General features: G+C 38.1%; 1 protein-coding gene across 1 annotated transcript in view; it reads left to right on the forward strand.

Moving 5' to 3' along the window:
• The first annotated feature begins 311 nt into the window (after window positions 1-311).
• hecw2b (HECT, C2 and WW domain containing E3 ubiquitin protein ligase 2b) overlaps window positions 312-19,357 on the forward strand; it is a 62,226-nt gene continuing 43,180 nt past the window's right edge. The window contains exon 1 of the mRNA XM_084393511.1: window positions 312-814. The gene's annotated coding sequence lies outside the window, so the exon portion shown is untranslated. The remainder of the gene's footprint in view (window positions 815-19,357) is intronic.

The raw sequence follows: 19,357 nt of genomic DNA on the forward strand, positions 1-19,357 counted from the left end.
AAATATATTTCAAATACTGCTGTTTAACTTATTTTAAAGATGGGGCCCTTTAGCCTACTCAGGATGTGTTGCATTCTGTCTGCGCAATTTTCTTTGGTTTTTCGGAAGCTGCATAGCTGTTTTTAGCATGGGTGTTGCATTTTTAAATATCCTACATTTTTAATTACTTTTAAGGTAACACATTCATAGTATTCAAAAAGCGTCTAGAATCTGTTCTGTGTGAACAGAACCTACATACGCCTTTCGAGTCGTTTAGAACGAATCAAAGAACCGGTTCAGCAGCAGGTTGACTCGTTCGCGAATCGAACATCACAACAGTGTGAGAAGTGAACGCCTACCTCTCGTGAGCTGGTGCTCAAAACAAAAGCAGACGCAAAGCCCGTGGAATTAATCCAACAACAACACTAATGCAAAGCAACATTCCTCACAACGAATCTCTCGCGCGTTCAGATGAAGCTGTACGCCCGGCCAGGCGCGTGTTTTTGTTCGCGTGCGAGTGTTTTCAGTGGGTATGAGGTGGCATAGCGCGGACACGGGGCTCTTTGTAAATGAATAAGACATGAACGCGGCTGGAACCAGACTGGCACACCGAGCGCACGGACGCAGACCGACACTGCGCAGTAAATATCAGCTGGGCTGTGTTCGGGCTGGTTCGGCTGGGCTGTGGTTCCTCTGAGACGGATGGTTTAGGCAGAAGAGGAGGAGGAAGCGCGCTGGAGCCGAACCGAGGCCCTCAGCTGCGCACATCAGCTGTTCCGTGCATCCCTGTGTGCTTATTTGAGCTTTCTCAATTCATCATCACCTTAATTTGACGGTAGGTGACATGTTTACCTGCATGTGGATTTAATTTGGATTTACTGGCAACATTTTAAATGAGCTGAATTGATATTGTAGTCATTAAAATAAATGTATTGGCAAAGGCATTACTGCTGGCTGTTGATTCTTATGGGAACTAAACAACAGCATTTGTATGTTAAAGTTTAATTTACTTAAACAATTTATACATGCACAACCTTAAAGCTTTAAAATTGCATTTTAGACAATCGGTCCCCTACATGCCACAGGTTTCTGTTTTATATATCCTTAAAACACAAAATCCACAGAACCTGTGGCATTTGAGGGCCAATTTATTTTATTCAATCCTAGTTAGGCATACATTTAAAGTTGCTCTTACTGTCTAAAAGGTAGCTTATGTAAATCTACAAGTTTTCCTGGTGCATGCATTTGTCATAAAGACCGCCAAATGTATGGAGTGTATGAGCTATACAGTAACACTAGATGATTTTTCATGCACATGTTAATCTGTCTCTTTGTGGATTTGGATTTATTGCTGAAATATTGATTGCCAATGTGGCATGTCCATAGTTTTGATAAAACGGTGATTAGCACTCCTTAGACTATTGATCCATATGGGAAAAAAAATGAATATTATATTTTAGATTTATATTTTATAAGTGAAAATATATATTGTGTTAAGTAGAAATGTTATTTTGCATTCAAATGTCAAGTGAATTACTGACTCACCTCACATAATCATCAGATTTATTTGACTGTATGTATGCATGCATGTATTTTATTTGGTTTTATTGCCAAAATCGATTGCCTGTGTGGCATGGTCATTGTAGTGGTTAAAAACATGCACATGTGTAACACTATTTATTGATGCTGTAATCATCTGTAATTTGTACAATAGGAGCAAATAAATGTTCTTGTTCTTAAAGGTTCTAAAACAACATTTGCTATATAGGGTTCTTGAGTTGAGTGAGTCTATATGATTCTGTGGAGATGAAAACAGTTTTTGATTGTTCCTTATTCCAGATCAGGTTCCTGATACTTTAAAGCACAAGTATGGGGGGGATTTCTAGAGAAAATTAACTTCTATCTTGAGATGGTTTCTCTTTGGGCTGTAAAAACGCTTTTTGGTTAATAGATCTGAATGTGAGAGATCTTGGTTTCCTATATTGATTGTTTTTGTTTTCGAATCAGATGCTTTTTTAAATTTATATTATGTGTTGAAATGTCCCAAAAAGTAATTCAGACACGCCTATAGCAGAAAGTTTCCAAGACTAGGCTAGTTTTCCTCACAAGTAATGAGGTCATATGAAGCTTTGCTTTGAAGAGCAGCTCCAAAATCCCACTTCAGGACTATTTAGACCATCTATGTGATCTGTGGATTAAATGACACAGTTAAAGCTGGTGGCTCAGTCATTAATGCCTCGTCTCAGACTCAATTTCAGGATGGCCTGGTTCCCGTTCAGTCCAATATTTGCCTCTCTACAAGGCTCAATTGTTTACATATCCATGCAGATTCATTTCTGAGAGCTGCCCATTTCTGAGATGCCTTAGTGCTCTTTTGGACTTATAAAATTGCTATAGACTCTTCAGATTTTCCTGTTAAATCTAATGCGGAAAAGTCTGCAGATTCCGTCTGGGCCTTGCAAAGTCTGATCCAATCATCTTGATTTAAGTTTTGATTCATCTCTGTGGATAACGGATGTTATTGGACATCGGATCAGACGGTCTCGGATGAATAATAGCAGAAGCTTTAGGTGGAGACAGATCGAGTCTGACATCATTGGGCAGTAAGGGTGGTGGAGATATATGGTTTGAGAGGGCTATAGAGATGAGCGGACAATAAAAGCTTTAAATAAGGGTCTGAAGGAATTCATTTGGCTTGTACTTTGGCATGACAAATAGTTAATTGGGTATGTTTACTTTTTTATTGCATGAGCAGTTACAATTAGCTGCGCACAATAGTAAAATTGACTTTTGGTGGTCCAGATGGTAATGATCAAATTAACTGATAATAATGTGTTTGTTTTTCTGGCTAGGTTGGCACGAATATGGTTATTCACATTTTGCATTGTTTATTTAGCATAGCTCCACAAAGAGATTGACATCCATTGATGAGGAATTTTATGTTCAATGTTATGTTCAATGAAAAACTTTGGGTAAAGTAATTCACAAGCCATTTCACTTACATAAATTTAAGTAAAAAAAAAAAAAAAAAAAGAATAATTATATCAATAAAATATAGATCCGGACTTTATTTTTTCTTTTTGGCAACAATGAGTGGGACATTTTTAATTAAAGATTTATTTGGTATGTCATGCACTGATAAAACATTTTTTTAATTAGATTACAAGGCCTAGAAGAACAGAAATAAGCCTGACTGATTGATCAAACAATGCGATGAAAGCATTGCAACTTCCCATCATTATAACTCCATCATTCTGCCTATCAGTTCTGCAGTGTTTGGCATGCCAAGTGTTTTGTCAAAGTCATGTAAGGTGACACCCACTAAGCCAGCCTTAGTTTCATTAGCATGACCTGAACTGGCCTTATTAGCTTACAGAATCAGTGTGTGACATCACATCAGGTATGCTGTCACACATTTATAGTGCTGAAAAGCCGTGAACAGGGTTATTTTTGCGGCTGACCTTATTATTGCATATGCATTTGTAGGATTTTCCCTTTCAGACGCATGTGAGGAGAGTATTTAAATGAATCATGCTAGATGATTTACTAAGGTTTACGCTCGTCAATTTACTGGGATTTGCACCATTATTTACCGCCCCCAAAAAAGCATGTCTTAAACCAGATGCTAATTTGTGTTGATCATTATGGAAATGATCCGGTTGCGTCCGGATGTGTTCTTTCATTTGTGCGTCGTCAGTAGATCACGTGCAAAACTTTCCACTCCCATCAGCGCTTTTTTGGAATTGTGCTCTCATGCTAATTTTCCCTGTTTAGTAAATCTGATCCTATACCGTCCAAAGGTTTGGGGTTGGTAAGATTTTTTTTTTAAAGAAAACGATACTTTTATTAAGCAAGGACGCTTTAAATTGATCAAAAGTGACATTAAAGACATTTATAATGTTTAAAAAATTATATTTCAAACAAATGTTGTTCTTTTAACTATACAGTTCCTTTAAGCCAAACAACAGGTTTCTAATTACATTTAAATGTCTCATTACATTTTTTAAATCAATGTTGTATAACTCTTAAATAGGGTCTTTAGTTAATGATGTTAGTCCCCATTTGTTCTGTAGTTTTTCTGTGAGTAAAATTGTTTTGTTGATGGTGTTATGTTTGGTTAGGGCAGTGGTTCCCAAACTACAAGAACAAAATGCTGTGTTTTGCCCTTCATTTAACTCTACCCCACCTTAAAATAACATTAAAGCCGAACATGCATTCCTAACAGGCAAAATGGTTCCTCTGGTTTAAAAACAGGAAAATGGTCGTGCCGTAAAAGGTCAAACACAAGACATCCAGTCAAATTACCTCATCTTTTGCGGTCAAAACTGACTGCATCCATACAAGCAGCCAGTGTGCATATGATAGGTTGCGTGCAGAGTGTGTTGCCTTGTCACGCTACGTTACTGCCGTTCTGACTATGTACCTTTGTAAAAGTGGTCACTTTCACTCGCAAGTGAAGGCCAAGTATGGGAACCCATACTCAGAATTTGTCCTCAGCATTTAACCCATCCAAGTTAGTGAACACACACACTGCAAACCGTGGACACACACACCCAGAGCAGTGGGCAGCCATTCACTGCGGCGCCCGGGGAGCGATTGGGGGTTAGGTGCCTCGCTCAAGGGAACCTCAGTTATTTCCTGCTGGTATTGAGATTCAAACCCGCAACCTTCAGGTTACCAGTCTGACACTCTAACCATTAGGCCACGACAAATGACGCATTTGTAAAAATCCAATTTAAGTGAAAATGCAACACAGAGGTACAATTCATAATCTTTGTGGAATAAATTAACATTGTTTTCATATTACATAAAGTTCATAAAGTTTTTATTGCAGTATAAGTAGCCTATTTTAGAGCAGTATGTTACTTCTAATCGCTGGAGGTCTTCTGGACTTTAAGTGTTATAAATATAGTGGTGTTTATTTGACCTGAAGCTGTGGACCGCACTACTGCACTGTTACTAACCCATAAACCTTATTAAACACGCTGCCGCTAACAACTTGTTGCTCATTTTAGCCATGGATATTGAGACTACAGAATAACTTGGCATTTTCTTAAATAATTTTACATTGTGTGCTAATGACAGAGTGCTTTGGTCTCGGTTGCTTTCCTTAAACTAGTTATTACTTTATTAATCCTGTTTGTTCTGCAAAGATGGCTTTTTTTGGACACCATCAGGTGACGCATCAATTTGTCTCTCAAGTTTAGACATTCCAGATCTTCTATATATGGAAGTGTGTGCACTGATTTATGAGTAACTTTGATTTATGATGGCTAATTCGTGTGAATTTGTAAGATCTCAGTCGTATTTGTTTGTACAATCCGCTTACTTGTACGATTCACATAGTACAAATTCATATGAAATCGCAACCTCATAAAATAGTTGCGTTTCCCTGTGAGATCAGGTCTGTGAAATGCTGTTTGTGTGCGTCTGGTTGGATGTCTGGTTTTCATCCCTGTGAATGTGTGTGTGAGTTAGACATTTCTTGCGTCAAATGCATTGTTTGTTTGTTTCTAATTTTGTGCATTGGTATGTTTACAATGATCAGGTTTGCGGGTGAATCATGGGAAGAACGTATGTCACCGTTCCTGTGTCATAGTGGTAACAATGTAAGCTTAAACTTTGACTGTTTCCGCAGCAATCGCAGGAAGAAGTCAAGGCTCTTTCCTGGTGTTTCCTTGAGCATAATGCATGTGCAAACACACACTTACATCACTCTGTACCCAAAATAGAATATGCATCATGGCCTATTGTTCATCCAAACAGTGCGGTTACACTGATGTGGCATTTTTCAGCCTTATTTGTCAATACAGGCTGAAATGTGTGTTTGATAAACCCAGATGACATTTATTGAATATTAGTCAAAAGTCACAACTAGGGATTGGGAATCGAAAATCAATTCTGGAATCTCAGATACTTAAAGGAGCTGTATGTAAGAAATGCATTTCAATTAATCATAAAATGGCCCTGATATGTCACTAGACATTAAGAAATCATGTTCATTTCAAATACTTATATCACTGACAACTGTAGTCCGGCCAGGATATCGTCATTTAAAAAGTGAAGTTGCAGCCCTCAACTGATGTTGATGTTGTCATCTTGTGTTTTGGCCTGATGCCCCACCCTCCACCTATCTACCAATCACGAAGTCAGTAGTGTTTCGGCATCCGGGTTGCCAGCTCTGCTCTAGTTACCACAGCTACGTGTCAGCCTACGTTTCTGCTGGATCCTGCAGCCTATCTGGCAACCTCGAGTCAGGGGGGAGGGGGAGGGGACACACCGCTCTACAGTAATTTGAAAGTGATTGCAGTACCAATTTAGGCCACAATCTTACATACGGCTCCTTTAAGGTCAGGAATCGGATACTAGTTATAAAATAAAAATTTCTACTTCGCTTATCGATTCCCATGTGTGCATTTTTAATGTGGTTTTAAACCATTCAAGTGCAAGAATTTTTGCTTTCTGTGTTGTGAACGTAAGCAGTTGAGAAAGAAAATGCATGTGTAACAGTATATTGGATCCATGCATTAGGTCTTAAAGTGACAGCAGCCTAATAAACCTGCTGCTGACTTATCAAAGAACAAAAGGAAAAGAAAATCACTCTAATCTTGACTGAATAACTTTTGTAACTTTAATAAGGATTGATCCATATGTTATCTATTATAATAAAACTATGCAGTGTTATTTGATTTCAATGTCTGAACACTTGTATTTATTGTGCTATTGCTAATTTGCTCATTGTATTACTAACTGTATACTTTAATAATGTTTGAAAGTTATATTTGTTAGTCTAATTTGTTAGTTAGTTCTTTAGGCTGCTGATTTCCCCCCCATGCTATTCATCTGCAACAGAATGTTTTGCAAAAAGACAGAATAAATTTGTTTAATATCTAAATGTTTGCTTTTTTTTATATTGGAATCGATAACCAGAATTGGAATCAGAATTGCTCAAATTTAAACAATATACAGAACCCTAGTCACATTGCCTTTGGGATTATTCTACAACAGACGATAAAACAACCAGATGACTTTTGCACAATAAGTCAGTCTTGAGAAATTTTGTTACTCAAAAGTTGCTTTTTTGTAACTTTCAGTGAAGCATAAACTTGTGTGGGAGACACAAATGAGACAACTGTGGATATACTGTAGAAGTATGGAGCTATAAAAATGAATGTCAATAATATTTCGCAGATAATTGTCTTTGGAGAATATGCAAAAAAAAAAAAATATATATATATATAGTTAATATTGTAATCTCTGACTTTAGATTGCAGACTTTATTTTGGCAAATATGAGCACAATTTGATTGATTTTGAGATTGTTTTTGAAACTGGTGGATAAATGTGTAAGATTATTAGCATATTTTTCTTCTGAGAAGCAAAAGACCCTTTGACATTTTTCTCCATGCTTTCTTGGAGATATTAAGAGATATCATTTGTTTTTTTCCCCTCTATTCTCATTCTTTGTCCTTTGCTACTTCACAGTTATTGTCAGATTTTGTCAGAGCAGCAGCATAGAAATCTTTACAAATCTTACAAACGAGTTAAATCCATTCTGTCATGCTAAAGGCGCAGTAGCGTGACTCATAACATCAGAATGTGTTAATAAACGGACATACGATGTATTGCTAGGAAGCACGTTAACATGCTACATTAGCCTATTGTTTGGCTGTGGACGCCAGCTGGCATGCACAAACCCGCCTCAGATATGGGTCAGTGTTTTGGCATCTGAGTGGCCGGGATGTGCTGGCTCATCTATAAATAGTCACCCTCAACGCTGTATAAATAAACAGTGAAGCGATACGAGGTGTTGCATGCAGGGGCTAGTCTAGTTTGAGGGAGTGTTTGCCCCTAAAACTCAAGTTTACTTACTCTTGATCTGAGAAATGTAAATACAGGCAGAAAATCTGAAGATATAGCATCAGTAGCGGTTTTGCTGAATATTTTTTTTGCTGAATTCGGTTTAATAACTATACAGTGAGTGCTCTCATTGCTGTTTACACCTGTAATATGATTTTAACAGATGAAAAACGTTTACGTTTTATTGATCCTGCAGTTATTCACCCACAAATTTAAACTCTGTCATCAATTACTCACCAATCCTCGTGTAATGTTCCCTGGAAAATGTATTTTAATTTTAAATTTATGTTTTTTCCCACCAATTTAATTTATATTGTAATAATGATGACTGAAGTAACTAAAGGTATTTTGGTGGACAATCTATGGTCAATTTTTTTGTGGCCATTAGTTTATGCAGAGCCCAGACAATTCTTCTGGAATGAGTCACAACATTGGTTTAAATGGTCATTTCCTTTTCCTGCCAAGAGATAATCTCGTTGAAGGAAAGGATGCATACAGCGAAGCCTTGCATAATGATGATCATTTAGATACTATGTTGTCAAGGTTAAGGTGAAAGGTTCTACCTCAGATATTCCCATTTATCCAACTAATCTAGTTAGCGTCATGCATGTGTCGTCCCATCAGGCCGGCGTTTAGCCTGAGTGCTCTGAGGGTTCAAAGGTAAGGTCTTTCAGTGGAGGCATTAGACAGGATTTGGGAGCGCTGAGTCAGTCATCGGGAGGAAGTGCCTTGAGGTGGGGACAGGATATAAGATCATTAGCTAATGCATCTTAGGTGAGCTTCTGACCGTTCCTAGCAGAGTAACAGCCACAGGCGTCAGCGCCACAGACAGACCTGCTAAACGCTGTGTACAGCACATATCGCCCTCCCCCATTACTTTAGGCGTTTTGGCGCGGTCCAGTTGCCAGCAGTTGAAGTTATGTGGACCGTACTAACTAGACAGATGGAGGGGTAAGATTTATGGTTGGGTGTTTAATTGTTTCTGTGCTTGTTTGGCTTTTGAAAGGTTTTATTTCTACATTTGATTGATTATGTTGTGCATTGTTAGCCTGAAGTGTACTTTTTTAAAGCGTGACAAAAGAACATTTAAACAATGATTTAAAAACTTTATTTCACCTTATTACAAACTTGCACTTTTTAAAAGTGTACTTATAAGTAGCCTTTTATTTCATTAATATTATATTATCTAAAAAAAAGAAAAAAGAAAAAAAAACTTTTAAGATTTGAAGTAAATCCTAGTCAGAATATGAGTCTGATACTGCTCCATTGGGCTGTGATTATGGGACGTGTTTCAACCGAACCGGGAAAGAAAATGCCTCTGCACTCAATTGGATAGACCTACAACCAATCAGAGCAACGGAGTAAGTGACGTATGTTCTTCATTCATCTTTGATCGCGGTTCTCTGTTCCTCTTTTAAAATGAATGCGCTGTCGATATCTTCTATAACAGACGCGATGGCGGAATCTACACATCTCAGTTCTCCAGTGGCGGTCATCTTTGTTGAAAACGAATTCAACCCAAGCGCTCTTTGGTGACGTGGATGATAATTACATTACTGTTGATCATCTGTCCATCATCGTATAAAGCCCGCCCTGACAATTTGATTGGTCTGAACAGTTCTGGTTAGAGCATTGTTGCAAGGGGGTAATCTTTCAGAAAAAACTGAAGCTTCCCCGGGCGCCGCCATTGATTAGCGGACCCCCACCTGCTGTTAGCATTCCATTGACTCCCATTCATTTTGACGTCACTTTGACAGCGAATAACTGTAGAGTTCAGATGCAAAAACCTCTAAGTGCCATCTGAAATTTTCTACTAGAATGATCATTTTTATCAAGCTTGTATATTTAAGTTCAGTAATTTCACTTAAATGACAATTCATAGGTCATTTTCATTGCCATTTAAGTGAAATTACCGAACTTAAATATACGAGCTTGATAAAAATGATCATTCTAGAAGAAAATTTCAGATGGCACTTAGAGGCTTTTGCATCTGAAATCTTCAACTTTACATCTGAGGCGTTTAAAGACTCCATTTGTCCATTATTTATTTCTAAAGAAACACGAAAATGTATAAAAGGCTCCATTACCTTGTATCTTACGTTATGGCCCCGTAGAAGCAGTTTTTGTAAAAATAGGCTAACGATTGCGTCATAACCACGCGACTCTCTGTCGCACAGTAGAGAGATTACCGTATGGACAGGAGGAGAAGCTCGCGGGCAATCGGGGGGACGTGGAGGCAAAATGACAAAATAATTAATCAGAATACTTAGCAAAAGTTTCTCCTGCTCCTAGCTCATGGACACCTCCTACTCACGATATCCGTCTCTGCAAGATTCGGAAGGGAATGATTCAGATTTCTCTCGGCACAGCTACTAGAAGACAGACGGATTGCTCACGTCACATCTACGTCGTCAAGCTCAGTTTGAGTCTGCGCAGTACGCTCAGCCATCAGGAAGTGAGAGCTTCTAATTGACTTCACTTTTCTTCATTGAATCCAATGGGGTCGCTGTGTCCATTTCTTATACTGTCTGTGTCCACAACGGATCAAGTCCAGACTGAACTTCCTGACCTCAAATGTTGTGGGCGGGGCTAAGTTCGGCTGGCATCCAGGCTAGTGCATTGTGGGTTTGTAGGCCCGAAACATGTTCTTCAGAAGAATATTAATTCCAGTTGTGCGTTCAAGTCATGTCAGAAAAATCATATTTACGAGTTGAACTGAAGACTAAAAAATGTACTGTTTAATGTTATTTTTTTGTATTATTTTTCTTTATTCATTTTCCTAATAATTTCCTAATGTATTTTGTGAGTCAGAGTATGTTGTACATGTGTTGCTGAGCAGAGATCTGGGATGAGCTAGGCTATATTTTGCTTAGAGGTATGTGTGCAATGTAACACGTTCACTGAGCAGAGATGTTCCACTGATGATGATACCTCAAATTCGTACAGTTGCCATTTTCTTTACAAGGACAGGAATGTTTCAACTGATGCGAATGTACCACAAATATATACACTGAAGGGAAGGTTCTTAACATGGAGAATGCCACCAAAATTACGATTGGGATACTCTGAACTTTGGGGACGAAATATGGGGGACGCAGTGTTGCTTAAAAAAAATAAGTTACAAAGTATGATGGTATTGTTAAAGGGGTGGTTGATTATGATTTCACTTTTCTAACTTTAGTTAGTGTGTAATGTTGCTGTTTGAGCATAAACAACATCTGCAAAGTTACAATACTCAAAGTTCAAAGCAAAGGAAGATATTTGCTTTTAAAGAAAAGGACTACAACAAACGGCTGGTTGGGACTACACGACATTCCTCCCGGGTTAGTGACATCACTAACCCTAGAATTTACATAAACCCCGCCCCCGGGAACACGCAGTCCATGTTGAGAAGAGGAAAAGTTGTTGTATAAGAGTACATTTGTGAGTCAGCTCAAACTTTAGCATCCATCTTTTCACATGCAATAGAAAGTCACTCTGTGTGCATCTCACAACAGTTCCTATATGAGCGATTTATAGATTTTGAAGATTGAAGATAGTTAACTCCACATCAGCAACATAAATTCATCAACTAACCATTCAGAGACGTCCTGTTGCATTCTACATGTTGTCACTTCTTCTTGAGTCTCCATCTTTGTCTGACTCAGTTTTAACATTAAAGGCAGAACAGTTTCTGTCATTTTAGTGTGTCTGCATGAGGTAATAGCAGCTGCTAACACACACAAGCTCTTGAAACCCCGCCCTCTGCAGCAGCTCATTTGCATTTAAAGGGCCAGGCACAAAACGGTGCGTTTTTGCAAACCCTCAAAAAGTGACAACTTTAACTTGCTATATGAAAATATCTGTGGGGTATTTTGCGCTAAAACTTCACACACACACTCTGGGGACATCATAGATATATTTTACATCTTGTGAAAAGGGCATTTTACCACCCCTTTAATGACAATAGAATCCGTAATGATTAAATTTACAGCACCTGCATAAATTGAATAAAAACATAAAAAAGCTATAACACACCTAATGCACATTCTTTATGTATAATTCACTGCTCAAGCTTGAGTTCATGTTGTTGAATTCGGAAAATGATTCAAACGTAATTCGTACTAGTGCAAAGCAAACTTGCTTTATACAATGTCTTCGCAAAATTACTTAAACTAAAACGTGTATTTATTTTTCTGTCAGGTCAACTACTGTCAACTACGGAGCAACAATTTGATAAGAATCTTGTTGAGCAAGTTAACTTTTATCATGTTTATTAATAGCTACTTGAATTAGTAGCATTTGTGGTTTGATTCTCAGACATTTGGAGGTAACTTTGTTGCCCCATTTGTGTATTGATGGACACATTAACACAAGGTGTATCAGTGTACAACTTATTGTCTGGCAGGGATTTGCATCTGTGTTTGTGAACTTGTTTGTAAACAATAATTTTATCAAGCCTTATAGCGCTAGGCCATATCTCGATATCGATTTTATTATATATTGTGCAGTCATAGTCCATAGGAATAGACTTTGTTGCATTGTCAAGAGTCTCTGTCACTTGCGTGACTTTGCCAGCTGTATTGACACTATATCATTATTAAAAATAAAAACAATAACTCTTTGAAAGCATTAACTGATACTGAGTTTATAAAGACAATAATCTGTTCTGTTCATCATTCCAATAATTCCAATAACTTATTGACTAATCTGTCTACTCTCAGCGATTGAGAGTGACTGGAGGTTTGATTTTGAGTCAAATCTGGATTAGTTCAGCAGGGATACAGACAGACCACAATACAAAAGACTTTCACCTTGCAGATGACAAAACTTACATGGAGGAATCCATGTATGTATATGGTCATATCTTGTTGTTACCAGGATATTGTCGATACCAGAAACTCTTCTGAAACCACCTAGCAACCACCCAGAATATTCTTAGTGTTATTTTAGTATCATTTATTTGCCATTATTGGATTTATTAGTATAAAAGTTCATTTGAAATTATATTTTTATTTTCATATATATTTTCAGGTTTAATTTTATAGTTTAACTTTCGTTTTTAATTTTTTAATTTACATTTTTTAAAGTTTAGTTTTTCATCTGATATTTATATATATATATATTTTTAAGCATTATTTAAATTATTGAAAAATAGTTTCGTTTTAGTTAACAATAACAACACTGTCTCTAGCTTGGTAACGTCAGCTATTACAAATCACAATTTCGATACATATGGTATATTTTAGACATATAATCCTAAAATATAATTAATTTGTACAAAATAAAGCATACAAAAGAGGATCAAACTGTTTATTAATTTGAGAAGGATAAAGTGCATGACAGTAATCCAAAAAGAAAAGAGAGACATATGCTGTGTAGTTTGGGAAAAACATGTCAGGAAGAAATTACAGTGTAATGAAAAATATGAGCAGGACAGGTGGAGGAGGCAGAGATGAAATGTGAGATGCTGGCGACTGGAGCCTGTGCAGTTGTGTTTGTGTTTGTGAAGAGAGAGAGAGAGAGAGAGAGAGGGAGGGGCAATCAGGCCACAGAAATGAGATGAGACCGGCGCGGTAATACAGGGATTAATAGAAGCATTCTGTCACCGCTAAATCCACCCATTCACCCTCTAATCCTCGCCCAGCGATCAGACGCACACCTACTGTATGTGTGCCAGTTAGCGTGCTAGCCTGTAGGATGTGGAAGCAGACATGTTGCCAATGAGCTGAGCATTGATTTGTTTATTAAAAGATTGGGGAGACTGACCTTCTGACCTACTGAAAAAACTTAGGTATAGTATCTATCTATCTATCTATCTATCTATCTATCTATCTATCTATCTATCTATCTATCTATCTATCTATCTGTCTATCTATCTGTCTATCTATCTGTCTATCTATCTGTCTATCTATCTGTCTATCTATCTGTCTATCTATCTGTCTATCTATCTGTCTGTCTATCTGTCTGTCTGTCTGTCTGTCTGACCTACTGTGAGCGACGTGGTTGTTAATTGATGGAAAAAGCTTTTGTTGAAGCCATCTGCCTGCATTGTTTTAACTTTTTTTTAAATAATCATGTTTAACAGTGGTATTCCTGGTGGGAAACTGCATTACCCATGATTCTGCAAAAAATCTACATCATTCAGAGAATCACGACAAGTAAATTGCGCCAAAAGAACTCTTATTGGCCCTCCCGCTCACAGTGAAGCGTTGCGAATGGCATAGAGTCAGTTTCCCTACGCTCTCAAATTACTTAAATGTTTTTATAAATATGCGAATATTCATGGACTGCCGTGCTTCAGCTCGTTTAAGACTTTTTTTTTGCGTCTAATGTTGGAATTCACCTTGTTGCTGGTTTGTTTGGTTCATGGCTTATAAGTCTTTAAGACTTTTTAAGATCCCTGTTGGAAAAATACTTCTGGAAACAAGCTGAAAAAGTGTGTGAGCACTGTTGATCTCTATTGCTACATGTTGGTGTTGCTACAAGATGGCCACCTTATGAAATTGTCTTTGCTTCTAATCTACAGAAAAAGTAGCTAATCTGAGGTAAGATTGATGCAATCCTTTAGATGAAAGTAGCTAGTTACGTTACAAGATTCTGAAGCTACTTATAATTTTTATAAATAGGAAATGTTGTAAATAATAATAAACAATTATATAATATTTTGTTTAAAAAAAACCCAGCAGTTCTCTAATTTTTTTTTTTTTTTTTTTTTGGTATATTGTTTTTTTTGGGTGATTTTTGCCTATTATTGTGACAGGAGGACAGTATAGAGTTGACAGGAAGCGAGGTGGGAGAGAGGGTACCTGACGCCGACAAAAGGGTACAAAGTTAAACTATATTAAATAGTAGGGAAATTTTAACATTGTAGCATATGTAGTGTTAAGTTTCACACTTCCACTGCTGGTTTGTCATTGGTGGACTCTCGTGTTTAAACCAAAAAACAGAAACTGTGTAAATGTAGCTTGCTTTTAAATAGATTCAAAGTCCTGCTCTGTGTATTCATGGCATTTGTGGGACATCAGGAAAATGACTGACCTAGTTTTTCTTAAAACTTCACCCTTCTGATGGCATCCCAGCAATCTTAGCAGGGAGTGCACTGGTGTAAAGATCTCCTGCTGACCATCACATCAGAGGAGAATAATAAATGAGAGATCTAACACTGGTGGTGTGAATCTCCTCTTGATCTTATTTAGTTTCACCTGCTACCAGGACCAACACTTACCGTGATGCTCTCAGAGCAATCCGAGACTAATTGGTGAGTTCAAGAGGAAATGAAAGGCACAATGGGAGGGTCGATGGAATTGGAGTGGAATTTTTTGAAGGTTCACTATGTATTTCTTCATTTTACCTCCGTAGTCCTCGTCAGTGTTTGTATTTGTAAAGAAGAGCTTTTGTGTTGTTAAAGGGTTAGTTCACCCAAAAAATTTAAAGTCTGTCAGTAATAGGGTTGGATATTGGTTGGGTTTTATCCGATACCAGGACCTACTCTGTATTTTTTTAAAAATGTTCCGGTGCTTAAACGGTTCTTGAACCAGTACTTAAGAAAACGAAACCGCACACACTTTATCAAAAATATAATACCTGTGTGTGTGTGTGTGTGTGTGTGTGTGTGTGTGTGTGTGTGTGTGTGTCCAAACTGGACACAATATTAACTTAAATCTTTAAAGATTTTCTGATTTCTGATTAGAAGGAAAAAAAAAGTTGTCTTCTCATATTATGACTTTTACTTTAAAACAGAGAAATATCTGACACTGAGCAGAAATATTTAAAGTCCCTGTAAAGTCAAAATTAAGTATGTGTTCTGAGTTTGTCATACCACCGAAAAATGTGTTATTAGCCACCCAGCCCAATTTCAATGATTAAAAAAGCCGCCAAGTAAATAAAATAAGCTATCAAAATCTCGAAAAAATGAGCAGTAGTCTCAGCTCTCAAACGCTGGGGGCGTGTCCGCTGGCTGCGCTGAAACCACGCCCACTCGCGGGAAATATGACTCGCGCACAGCTCGTGCATGTCGGCGCGACGGGAGGATGAAGGCCGAAGCGGACAGCGGGAGATAGTCGGTTCGGCCCCATTCACCAGTAACAGCGGATTATCAGTGAATTCCAGTTGTCTCCAACGAAAGTAAACTATCCTGATCTCTACAGAGGCGGGTGTGGTGGTGATCATCAGCTCTCCATCAAGGTAACGTTAGCTCTTCACAAGATAAATCCACCTCTTCTTGATATGATCATTTTTCGGAAATTTAAATAAGGACACCGATCTGTTTTCTAAGTGATTGCATCCAGGGAATACGCATTTACATGACGAAGGCATAGCCAGAGCCGTGGGCATAGTAGCTAGCAAACTGTAGGCTGTCTGATAGTAACTCGCGATTGAGCGATAGGCTTAGTGACTCCGTGCGTCATCAAGTAGGGGCCCAATCAAGCTCAGGGGGTCGCAGTGCGTCATCGAGCCCCCGTTTTAGCCCCGCCCAAAAAATCCGGCTCACAGCAAGGGTGAAAAACTGTTAAACGGTCTAACTCCACAATTTAGTACTTCACAGTTCTCAGTCTTTGTAACATGTTTTAGCAATACATTTCTAGCACTTATAATGTGTTTAGAATTTTTTTGTAGAATTGCCTTTACAGGGACTTTAACACACACAGTATAGCCTCATATAAATATACTTGATATACTTCATACTTGATATGCAAGATTTGCAGTTGGCATTAAAATACTAGACTTACAATGTCCACCACGACACTGGCAGCTGAGCTTGAACTTTCGGCAAGCGTGTCTGAGGTTTAGGGTTCTAATCCGCATTCGTACAGTTTTTTTTTTTTTTTTAACTGATTATGCTCATCAGTGGTTGTATATCAAGCAGGGACACGTTTGTGTGCATTATATTTTGTGATTTCACCGGAACCAATAGAGAGTCTCCGCAATGTATTGAAGCGCGCGTCCGAGTGAAGACAGTGCGGTGTGCGCGAGCCACAAAAGAAAACACTGTATCAGCGCCACTGATCGCAGCAGCAACGAGCACTTTGATCACTTGATTTAAAAAACACATTTCAGCGCTAGATCGTCTCTTATTTAACAAACGAATGAACAAAATGAATGCTCTGCTGGTTAACTGGAGATGTTTTATTATTGGAACATTCGTACCGCGAGATGTTTTATAGGGGGCGGTAAAAAAAGCCAGGCACCGAAAGTTTCGTTCTTATTCGGTCTCGTTACTACCGTTTACGTCGGAACCGGTTCCCTATTGGAACCAGGTTTCGGTACCCAACCCTAGTCAGTAATTACTCACCCTCATATTGTTCCAACCCCGTAAGACTTTCGTTCATCTTCGGAACACAAATTAAGATATTTTTGATGAAATCTGAGAGCCGGGCCGGCTCACTCCTCCATAGGCTGCTAGGTAATCGATATCTGCCATCCCAGAAAAGTTAGTAAAGACATTGTTAAAATAGTCCAAGTGACTACAGTGGCTCAACCTTAAGTTTATCAAGTGACGAGAATACCTTTGTTGTTGTTAAAGGGAACACAGCATTGTTTTGGATGTTCGGTAAGTTCTGTCACGAAATATACATGATAAAAGCCGACCATTCAGGTTGTGAACACATCCCTATGCCTTTAGGTTCAATGTTAAAATGGCAATGTGACGAATAAGGTTTTTGGTCCAGACCAAACGAACCAAGTGAACCAAACTACAAGTGTGAACACATCCTAATTGGGCAGTTCTTGGTCAGATTAGGTGCAAATGTGGACCAGTCACGCTCAAACATCTGGCTCTGCAAGACTAGAGAATTGCTGAATGTTCTCCTAAAATGCTGTTTTTAGATGAGCTCTCCAGAACCATGGAGGTATAACACTGGGTTTCCAAACTGACTGTCTCCAGATCATTTTCTCAGGTATAAAAGCCCACTCGTCTCAGCGTGTTACGACGCTTCTCACTGTCTGCTGTTGTAAAATGGAGCAGTCGGTCCTCTGAGGATTTGCTCTGACAGCGGCATACAGACGAGCCGTTGAAGTAATGATGAGAAGTTTCATCGGAAGCTTTGTGCAACTGTGATGAGGGCTAATTTTAGCAGTAAGAAAAGGTGAGGACAGAAAAAAATGAATTATCTGATGGTGTCATGAGCACAACCAGTTGGCATGATGTGTGAAAAACCATGGTGAACGTAATCTGTATATCAGAGAGAGTGGAAAATGCTTTTTACAACTAAACTGGCTTTTTTTTGTATATGGAAGTGTAGAATATACTTAAGAAATGAATCACTGTGAATCATTATTGACTAATTAATAGGTGAGAAAAGCTTTAAATAAAAGAGTGGAGTATTTGTGGACTGTAACCATAGCATGAACGATCCCTTCAGAGTAAGACTACAAACAGTTATGCTTCACGGAAAGGTAGACATACTTCACATGTCACCCCTCAACCTCCCTTCTTCCTGTTTTTATTGATAGTGACATTTCCCAGGAAAGTTCCTTGCTGTCACACTTTTAAACAATGCAGCAGAAATGTGTGGGAGAGAGCGAGTGAACAGCATGGCGGTTACATAAGCACCAGACCGCCCAGTGGGACCTTCTCAACTCCTGCTCAACAGACACACACACTTGTCCTTTTTTTATCACTCACACTTATTCAGCAGCGTATTCACATGGTAAACTAAACTGGTATCAGAAATATTAGCACACTACCGTTCAAAAGTTTGGGGTCGGTACGATTTTAAGTCTCTGATGCTCATCAAGGCTGCATTTATTTGATCAGAAAACAGTAAAAATAGTAATATTGTGAAATATTATTACAATTTAAAATAACTGTTTTCTATTTTTGAATGTATTTTAAAATATAATTTGCACATTGTTATGGCAAAGCTGGATTTTCAGCATCATTACTCCAGTCTTCAGTGTCACATGATCCTTCAGAAATCTTTCTGATATGCTGATTTGCTGCTCAAGACACATTTCTTATTATTATCAAATTTGAAAACAGTTGTGCTGCTTCATATTTTTTTACTTTTTTTTATTCAGGATTCTTTGAAACCGCGTTTATTTGAAACAGTAAAGATTTGACTGACATGTAACGTCACATGTAACCAATCACAGTTCGTATTGTTCTGTGTCATGTTTAGGGGAACGACGATATAATGTGGATGTCCCTACAATAGCAGATCGGTGTGCTTCTAATAAATTATTCATTCAAGAACTTTGTGCAAGTTTACTGCAACAATAGGCAAGGCAAGGCAAGTTTATTTATATAGCACATTTCATACACAATGGCAATTCAAAGTGCTTTACATAGAAGAAATTAAAATAATAAAAGAAATAATTAAAACAGTTTAGAAAAATAAAATACAGTACAGTACAAACAGTCGGACGAACAGTGGCACAGTGCTCATTCAGTAAATGCATAGCTAAACAGATGTGTTTTGAGTCTGGATTTGAATGTGATTACTGTAGGAGCACGTCTGATCTCTTCTGGAAGCTGGTTCCAGCATAATAGCTAAAAGCAGATTCGCCATGCTTAGAGTGAACCCTTGGTATTTCTA

This window comes from Rutilus rutilus, assembly GCF_951802725.1.
Source record: "Rutilus rutilus genome assembly, chromosome: 2".
In the NCBI taxonomy this organism is placed as follows: Eukaryota; Metazoa; Chordata; class Actinopteri; order Cypriniformes; family Leuciscidae; genus Rutilus; species Rutilus rutilus.